We start from the raw sequence: 9676 nt of genomic DNA, 5'->3' as shown, positions 1-9676 counted from the left end.
GAGTGATACTAGGAATGAGAGTCTGCAGTGGGATCTGGAGCTGGAGCATTCACTGGCTGGTTGGCAATGAGGACCAAACACGGTGGTAGGTGGGTGTTGACAGTCCTGAGCAGTTATGAAAGGCCCAGGTGTGGTGAGCAGGAATGGGATCCTGGTGGGAGATAATGCACCAGCTGGTGCAATATTTCTGGTATTTAGGAGGTATAATAGAAATGATAACTATCACTCCTAAAAAGTTGTATGGCTGCTACTGAGCAAAGTGATTTATTTAAAGACATTACAGGGAGGATATCACTAAAATGGCAACATAGGGGACTCCAGCCTTCTCTTCACACAGAGATAAACAATTACACAAAAACAACTCCGTAAACAAAGTGACTCTGGGAGAGCTCTGGAGTCCACCTAAGAAATCTTAGCAACACAGTGGAACAAAAAAATCTGAAAATAAATACACAGACGAAAAGGACGGTAGCTTCATTTTGCCAATATCGTCTTACCTCCCAAGCTGGCATTGTTCAGAAATTACCACCAGAAAGTATTCCTCTCACCGGGAGAGAATGATCAGGTGAGAAACTTCCTTCTCCAGGCTTTCATGGCACTGCACAAAGGCCCTGCTTCAGTTTCATTCCACCCAGACTGGCAAAGCTGAAATGCATAGAGATGACCAGGAAAAATGAAAAACAAACAAACAAAAAAAACCAGGGATACCAGTATTAGCCACACAGTAGAAGTGATTGAGGTTCACAGTGACCTGCCTGTAGATGTCATTAGCTTTTGTCCCATAGGTATTTGTGTTTCCTGATGTCAGCTGCATGAGTACTTCCCTCATATCCACCAGAACCCAGTGACTTCACTGGCAACTCCCTGAGCACAAGACAGCAGTCTAGACCCCCTCCTACCTGTGTGTGTGCTCTTGGAACTTAGCTCTCCAGCTATGCACTTGTGCACTGCCATCCTGATGCCCATCAGTGACTTCTGCTGAAGTGCGCATGCCTAGGGGAGAGTGTACAGCCACGAGAGAGCATGCTGACAGCCAGAGCCCTGGAGCTTCCAGTGAACTTCCAGTCGCTCCAATTCTTTCTTCCTGCTCGCTCCATACCACTATATAAGTATCTGCAACTGGCCCCTGCCTTTATATAGGCCCCTGCAGCTGACCCCCACAGCTGAGTGTGAAGACCATCACTTCCAGCCACCACTAATGCCTGCCCTGGTCCTTAGCTGCTGAACCTTCAGGCACTGCTGAGAACCCCAACAGTACTTTCAGGCACTGCAGATTGCCTCTACAGTGCTTAGCAAGGCCCACACCATTGTCAATGCTGTGTACCCCAGCAACCTGAACCAAAGATATAGCACATTACCACTGACCTGGTACCATCACAACCCCTGAAGTTGGTGACCTGCTTCTCTAGATCTAAGGTCACAGAACATTGCAGCATCCCCCACCTGCAGCTGAAAGTTTTTCTTTACCAAAATCAGTTCATAAGGTTTAGAAGAGGTGAGAGCTTCTTCCAATGTGCAGGTACCTATGCAAAACTATAGGAATTATGAAGAATTGGGGAAATATGAGTCCACCAGAGCAATACAGTAAACTGCTAGTAGTAACTGTTCCCCCAAAATGGAGATCCAGAAATTGCCTGATAAAGAATTCAGAATAATTGTTCTAAAGATGCTCAGAGAACTACAAGAAAAAACAAATAAATAATATAATAATATTAGAAATACAATACAAGAACAAAATAAGAAGTTTGACAAGAAGTTAGAAAGTACAAAAAAATAACAAACATAATTTTTGGAGCAAAGAATATAATGAATAAACTAAATATTTTAATAGAAAGCTTCAACAACCGATTTGACTAAACAGAAAAAAGAATCAGTGAGCTATACGACAGATTCATTGAAGTGAAGCAAGAAAAATAATTGAGGAGTACCAAAAAAGAAAGAAAGAAAAAAAGAATGAAGAAAGTCTATGGGATTCACAGGATACCATTAAGAGAAACAAACTATGTATCACTTGAGTGTCAGCAGGAGAAATGGAGAGAAAGGGGTAGAAAGTCTATTTGAAAAAAATATGGCTGACAACTCTGGAAACCTGGGGAGAGATACAGACATCTAAATTTGTAAAGTTGATAGGCCACCAGAATTTCAATTCAAAGGGATTTTTCTCCATACACATTATACTAAAATTGTCTAAATCAAAGACAAGAAGAGAATATTAAAAACAGCAACAAGAAAAAAATATCTCATGCAAGGAAAGCACTATAAGGCTACCAATGGATTCCTCAGAACGACCTTGTAGGCCAGAGAGAATAGGGTTACAAGTGCTGAAAAAAGAAACTGCCAGCCAAGATCACTTTACCCAGCAAAGTTATCCTTCAAAAATGAAGGTGAAATAAAGACATTCAAACAAAAACTAAGGAAATTCATCACCCTTAAGCCCACCTTACATGAAATGCTGAAAGGAGTTATGTACACTAAAATAAAAGGATGCTAATTAGTCACATAAAAACATGAAAATGTACAACAAAAAAGCAACAGTAGGTTTATAGTCAGATTCAGAATATTTTAGTACTACAATGTGGTGATGTGTTAACTACTTAACTCTAGTACAAAGTTTAAAAGACAAAGACATAAAAAAAGAGTTGTAGTTACAACATTTTGTTAATGAATACACAATATAGAAAGATGTAAATTGTGACATGAAGAATTAAACACCAGAGAGTTAGTAAAAAAAAAAAAAAAATAGAATTTTATATACAAAGTTAATAGTTACCAGTTTAAAATACACTGCACTGTACATAAGATGTCTCATGCAAGCCTAATGGTAACAACAAAGCAAAACTTACAGATTTACAGAAGATAAACAGGATGGAATCGAAGCATATACTACTAAAAAATATCAATTCACCAAGGAAGGGTACCAGAAAGAAACAGGAAACCACGAAAACAGTCATAAAAACAATTACTGATACAGTGTTAGTAAGTACTTATCATCAATAATTTCTTTAAATGTAAGTAGATTTCATTATCCAATCAAAAGACATAGAGTGTATGGATAGATAAAATGAACAAGACCCAACTATACGCCAGCCATAAGACACTCACTTCCACTTTAAGGACATACAGACTCAAAGTGAAGGAATGAAAGATATTTTGTGCAAGTGAAAACCAAACAAGAGCAGGGGTTGCTATGCTCACATCAGACAGAATAGACTTTAAGTCAAAAGTGGTAATAAGAGACAAAGGTTATTACATAATAATAAGAGATCAATTCACCAGGAAGATATAACAAATATTAATAAATGTGGACTTAACACTGGAGCACCTACATATATTAAGCAAATACTAACAGATATGAAGTGAGACACAGACAATAGTACAATAATAGTACGGGATATCAATGTCCCTTTGTCAACAATGGATAGATTATCCAGACAGAAAAATCAATGAGGGAACATTTGACTTGAACCTATTTCAAACATATAGACCTAGCAGACATATACATAACTTTCTATCCAACAGTGTCAGAGTACACATTATTCTCACATGCACATAAAATGTTTGCCAGGATAGATTATATGATAGTACACAAAACAAGTCTTAGCAAATTTAAAAAGACTGAAATCATACCAGGTATCTCTCTGACTACAGTGGTATGAATTCAGAAATTAATTACAGGAGGAAGACTGGAAAAATTGCAAATATGTGGAAAGTACACATTCCTGAACAAACAATGGGTCAAAAAAGAAATATAACGAGAAACTAGAAAATATTGTGAACTAATGAAAATGAAAGCTCAATAGAAAAGATTAATAAGACTTAGAGTTAGTTCTTTAAAAAGATAAACAAAATTGACAAACTTTAGGCTGGACCAAACAAGAACAAAAGACAGGACCTAAATGAAAGATGAGATATTACAACTGATACTAAAGAATAAGGACACAATTTGGTAACTAATTAATTTATTTTTAAATATATTTTTCATAACAGTTGACGTAGAATATTATGTTAGTTTTATGTGTACAAGAGTATGATTGGGTATTTATAGAACATATGAAGTGATCACCCTGATATGTCTAATACTCATCTAACACCAAGCATAGTTATTATAATATTATTGACTATATCTCTATGCTGTACTTTATATCCCATGGTTATTTTGTAACTACCAATTTTTAAAAATTTTTATTTTTGTTACAAATGTTTCTCATTTTTTCCCATGCTCCTCCCCACCCCTCATCCTGTCCCCAGTTTTGTTGTCCATGTCTATAAGTTATGCATACATGCATATAAGTTCTGTGGTTTATCTCTTCCCTACCCTCCCACCCTCTCTTCTGAGGATTGTCAGTCTGTACCCTACTTCCATGTCTCTGGGTCTACACTGTTCCTCAGACATTTATGTTCATTATATTCCACAAATGAGTGAGATCACGTGATATTTGTCTTTGGTTGGCTTGTTTCGCTTAGGATAATACTCTCCAGGTCCCTCCATGTCGTCTCAAAAGATAGGAGATCTTTCTTTCTTACAGATGCATAGTACTCCATTGTGTATATGTACCACAGCCTTTTTATCCATTTGTCTACTGATGGACACTTGGGCTGTTTCCAGATCTTAGCCATTGTAGATAATGCTGCCATGAACATGGGGGTACATATATTCTTTCTGATTGGTGTTTCAGGCTTCTTAGGGTATATTCCTAAAAGTGGGATCAAATGGCAATTGAATTTTTAATTTTTTGAGGTAACACCATATTGTTTTCCATAGTGGCTGCACCAGTCTGCATTCCCACCAGCAGTGCATTAGAGTCCCCTTTTCTCCACATCCTCACCAGCACTTGTTGTTTGATGCTTTGTTGATGGCGGTCATTCTGAAGGGTGAGGTAATACCTCTTTATTGTTTTAATTTGCATCTCTCTAATGATTAGTGATGTTGTGTATTTCTTCATATGTCTCTTGGCCATTTGTATGTCCTGTTTGGACAGGTGTCTATTTAGGTCCTCTGCCCATTTTTTAATTTGGTTCTTTGTCATCCTTTTGTTGAGTTGTAGGAGCACGCTCTATATATTGGAAATTACCCCCTTATCTGATATATCATTGGCAATGATGTTCTCCCATACAGTGGGTTGCCTTTCCATTTTGGTGTTTGTTTCTTTTGCTGTGCAGAAGCTTTTGAGTTTGATGTAATCCCATGTGTTCATTTTCTGCTTTGTTTTTGTTGCATTGGGTGGTGTATCAGTGAAAATTCTGCTGTGTATGGTGTCTGAAATTTTGTTGCCTACATTTCCTTCTAGAATTTTTATGGATTCATGAGCCACATTTAAGTCTTTTACCCATTTTGATTTATTCTTGTGTATGGTGTAAGTTGATGGTCTAGTTTCATTTTTTTTTTGCATGTAGCTGTCCAATTTCCCAACACCATTTATTAAAGAGGCTGTCTTTACTCCACTTTATGCTGTTGCCGCCTTTGTCAAATATTAATTGAGCATATTGCCTTGGGTTCATTTCTGGGTTCTCTGTTCTGTTCCACTGGTCTATATGCCTGATCTTGTGCCAGTACCAGGCTGTTTTGATGACAGTGGCTTTGTAGTATAAGCTGAAATCTGGTAATGTGATCCTTCCAACTTTGTTCTTTCTCAAGATTGTTGTGGCTATTCGAGGTCTTTTTTGGTTCCATATGAACTTTTGAAGTATTTGTTCCAGTTCTGTGAATTATGTTGTTGGTATTTTGATGGGGATTGCATTAAATCAATAGATTGATTTGGGTAGATATGGACATTTAAATGATATTAATTCTTCCAAACCATGAACAAGGTATGTGCTTCCACGTTTTTATATCTTCCTCTATTTCTTTTTTCAATGACCTATAGTTTTCTGTGAATAGGTCCTTTACTTCTTTGGTTAAGTTTATTGCTAGGTATCTTAATTTTTTTTTGCCGCGATGGTAAATGAGATTGCTTTAGTTTCTCTTTCTGTGAGTTCATCATTGGTGTATAAGAATGCCATCGATTTCTTCATGTTAATTTTGTATCCTGCTACTTTGTCAAATTCATTTATTAAGTATAGTAAATTTTTAATCGAGTCTTTGATGTTTTCTATGTATAGTACCATGTCATCTGCGAATAATGACAGTTTTACTTCCTCCTTGCCAATTTGGATCCCTTTTATTTTTTCTTCCTGTCTGATTGCTGTAGCTAAGACTTCCAGTACTATGTTAAATAAGAGTGGTGAAAGTGGAAATCCTTGACTTGTTCCTGCTCTTAAGGGAAATGCTTTTAATTTTTGCCCATTGAGTATGATGTTGGCTGTAGGTCTTTCACATATGGCCTTTATTATATCGAGGTATGATCCCTCTATTCCCAGATTGCTGAGCATTTTTATCTGAAATGGGTGCTGGATTTTGTTGAATGTTTTTCAGTGTCTGTTGATATGATCATATGATTTTTATCTTTTAATTTGTTTATGTGGTATGTCACATTTATTGATTTGCAAATATTATACCAGCCTTGCATCCCTGGGATGAATCCCACTTGGTCATGGTGAATAATTTTTTTGATGTATTGCTGGATGCGATTTGCTAGTATTTTGTTCAGGATTTTGGCATCTATGTTCATCAAAAATATTGGTCTGTAGTTTTTTTTCTTTGTAGTGTTTTTTTATGCTTTTGGAATTAGAAGTATGCTGGCCTCATAAAACAGGTTTGGAAGTCTTCCTTCTTCTTGAATTTTTTGAAATAGTTTGAGGAGAATGGGTGTTAGTTCTTCTTTGAATGTTCCATAAAATTCCCCAGTGAAGCCGTCTGTGCCTGGGCTTTTGTTTGCTGGGAGAGTCTTGATTACATCTTCAATTTGTTTTGTTGTTATTGGTCTGTTCGAGTTTTCTATCTCTTCCCGGTCCAGTTTTAGGAGACTATGTGTTTCAAGAAATTTGTCCATTTTGCTTAAATTGTGGAATTTGTTGCCGTATAATTGTTCATTGTATTTGTTAACAATCCTTTATATTTCTGTGGTGTCAGTTATTATTTCTCCTCTTTCATTTCTGATTTTGTGTATTTGGGTTCCCTCTCTTTGTTTTTTGGTTAGTCTAGCTAAGGGTCCATCAATCTTGTTTATGTTTTCGAAAAACCAGCTCTTTGTTTCATTGATCCTTTGAATTGTTTTTTTTTTTTGTCTCCATGTCATTTATTTCGTCTCTGACCTTTACTATTTCCTTCCTTCTACTTGCTCCAGGGTTTTCTTTTTGTTTGCTTTCTAGTTCTTTAAGTTGGGAGGTTAGATAGTCTATTAAAATTTTTTCTTGTTTCTTGAGGTAGGCCTGTAATGCTATGAACTTCCCTCTCAGAACTGCTTTTGCTGTATCCCATAGATTTTGTGTTGTTGTGTGTTCCTTTTCATTGGTTTCCAGGAAGTTTTTAATTTCTTCCTTGATCTCCATGGTAACCCATTTATTGTTCAATAACATGCTATTTAGCCTCCATGTGTTCAAATGTCTTTGCATGTTCTTGTTGCAATTGATTTCTAGTTTCATGCCATTGTGATCTGAGAAGATGCTTGATATGATTTCAATCTTCTTGAACTTGTAGAGACTTAGTTTGTGTCCTAACATGTGGTCTATCTTTGAGAATGCCCCATGTGCACTTAAAAAGAATGTGATTTCTGCAGTTTCGGGGTATAATTCTCTGTAGATATCTATTAAATCCATTTGATCTGGCGCTTCATTTAGAGTCTGTGTTTCCTTGTTAATTTTTGGTCTAGAAGTTCTATCCAGTGTTGTCAGCAGGTTATTGAAGTCCCCTGCTATGATTGTATTGCTGTTGATTTCTCCGTTGACGTCTCCCAAAAGATTTTTAATATATGTTGGTGTTCCTATATTGGTTGCATATATGTTTACCAAAGTTATATCTTCCTGTTGAATAGATTCTTTTAATATTATGTAGTGGCCTTCTTTGTCTCTAGTTATGGCCTTCATTTTGAAATCTACTTTATCAGATATGAGTATTGCTACCCCAGCTTTTTTTTGCTTTCTGTTTGCTTGAAAGATTTTTTTCCATCCCTTCACTTTCAACCTATGTGAGTCTTTTGTTGTGAGGTGGGTCTCTTGTAAACAACATATATGTGAGTCATGCTTTCTTGTCCAGTCAGCTACTCTGTGTCTTTTTTCGGAGCATTCAAGCTATTCACATTTAAGGTAGTAATTGATATGTGCTTATTTATTGTCATTTTTGTTTAGTGTGGTTCTATTTCTCTTCCCATTTTTTCTACTAATTACAGCAGTCCTTTTAGCATATCTTGCAGTGCTGGTTTGGTGCTAATATATTCCCTTAGCCTTTTTTTTTTTTTTGTCTGGGAAGCTTTCTGTCACTATTTCTTCAAATATATTCTCTAACCCTCAGTCATTTTCTTTCTCTTCGGGGACTCCTATGATGTGAATGTTATTACGTTTTTAGTTGTCCCACATTTCTCTTAAGCTGTCTTCCTGTTTTTTAATTGTTATTTTTTCTTTTGGTTTTCTGATTGGTTGATTTTTGTCTACCTTTTCTTCTAATGCACTAATCCGGCCCTCTGCTTCCTCTACTCTGCTGTTTAGTTCTTCCAATGTGTTCTTTATTTCTGCTATGTCATTCTTCATTTCTTCTTGGTTGTTTTTCATTTCCAAGTGGTTGATTTTCAATCTTTCTATATCTGTACTGATGGTATTGATGTCCTTTTTCATGTTGTTGGGCTTCTTCAAGATCATGGTTCTGACCTCTACCTCTGATTACTTGCTTAACTGCATTTCATTTATCTCATTTTTGTTAGAGGTCTTATTCTTTCATTTGAGATTTTTTTCTTTGTTTCACCATTTTGGCTATCTCAGTGGGTTTTGGAGCCTGCCAAATTTTCCCTGTGGGTGCTGGTGTTCTGCTGTTTGTGGCTCCCTCTATTGGGTATGGATGAGCGAAGGAGGACCCATGTTCAACACCACTGTCAAGTATTACTTTCCTGTGTAGATTTACAAGCCCAGGAAAGTTCAGTTATCCTCTAGCTTTTTGTCTGGAGGCTATTAGTCTCAGTTACTTGAAGAGCCTTGGGTTCTCAGTTGAGTGAAAAAACTCCCTCAGGTGTTCAGTGTAAGAGGATTTCCTGATGGTGGGTCAGATGCTGGTTGTTATTGAGCCTCAATTTACATTTATTTGCCCCAGCTGGGTGGAGTTGAAACTTCAAGGGAGGGGCTGCTGCTTCTCCACAGAGCTCTGGGAAGGAGCAAGATGGCTGTAGTCCTGCATGGCTGTAACTCAGCAAAGACTTTGAGCACCTTCCAAATCCTGAGTGTCCCCACACAGTTCCAGTCCAGTCTTCCCTCCCTCTGCTGGAGCCCAATGTGAGTGGCTATAGCTAAATTAGTACTCTGTCCTGGCCCTCTGCACTGTGGAGCTGGCTTGGGATTTTAACCCCGAGGTCGCTGCTCACAGCTAAGATCGCTGCTGTTCGTGAGCTTCTAGCCCTGCTCTTGTGCCTTTATAGACCTACCAGGCTTGATTCAGTGTCTCTGGTTTTATGGTCCTCTCAAGCTGCTTTCTGTTGCTTTTTCCTGACAATTTGTGTTTATTTTAGTTGTAATTCCAGTTTGGTCCTGCGAGATCGTCTGTGTATCTTCCATTCACTTCACCAGCATTTTTCTATTCTGTAACTACCAATTTATA

Source organism: Molossus molossus, unplaced genomic scaffold (assembly GCF_014108415.1).
Source record: "Molossus molossus isolate mMolMol1 unplaced genomic scaffold, mMolMol1.p scaffold_m16_p_17, whole genome shotgun sequence".
Lineage (NCBI taxonomy): Eukaryota > Metazoa > Chordata > Mammalia > Chiroptera > Molossidae > Molossus > Molossus molossus.
This window is presented reverse-complemented; position numbering follows the sequence as displayed.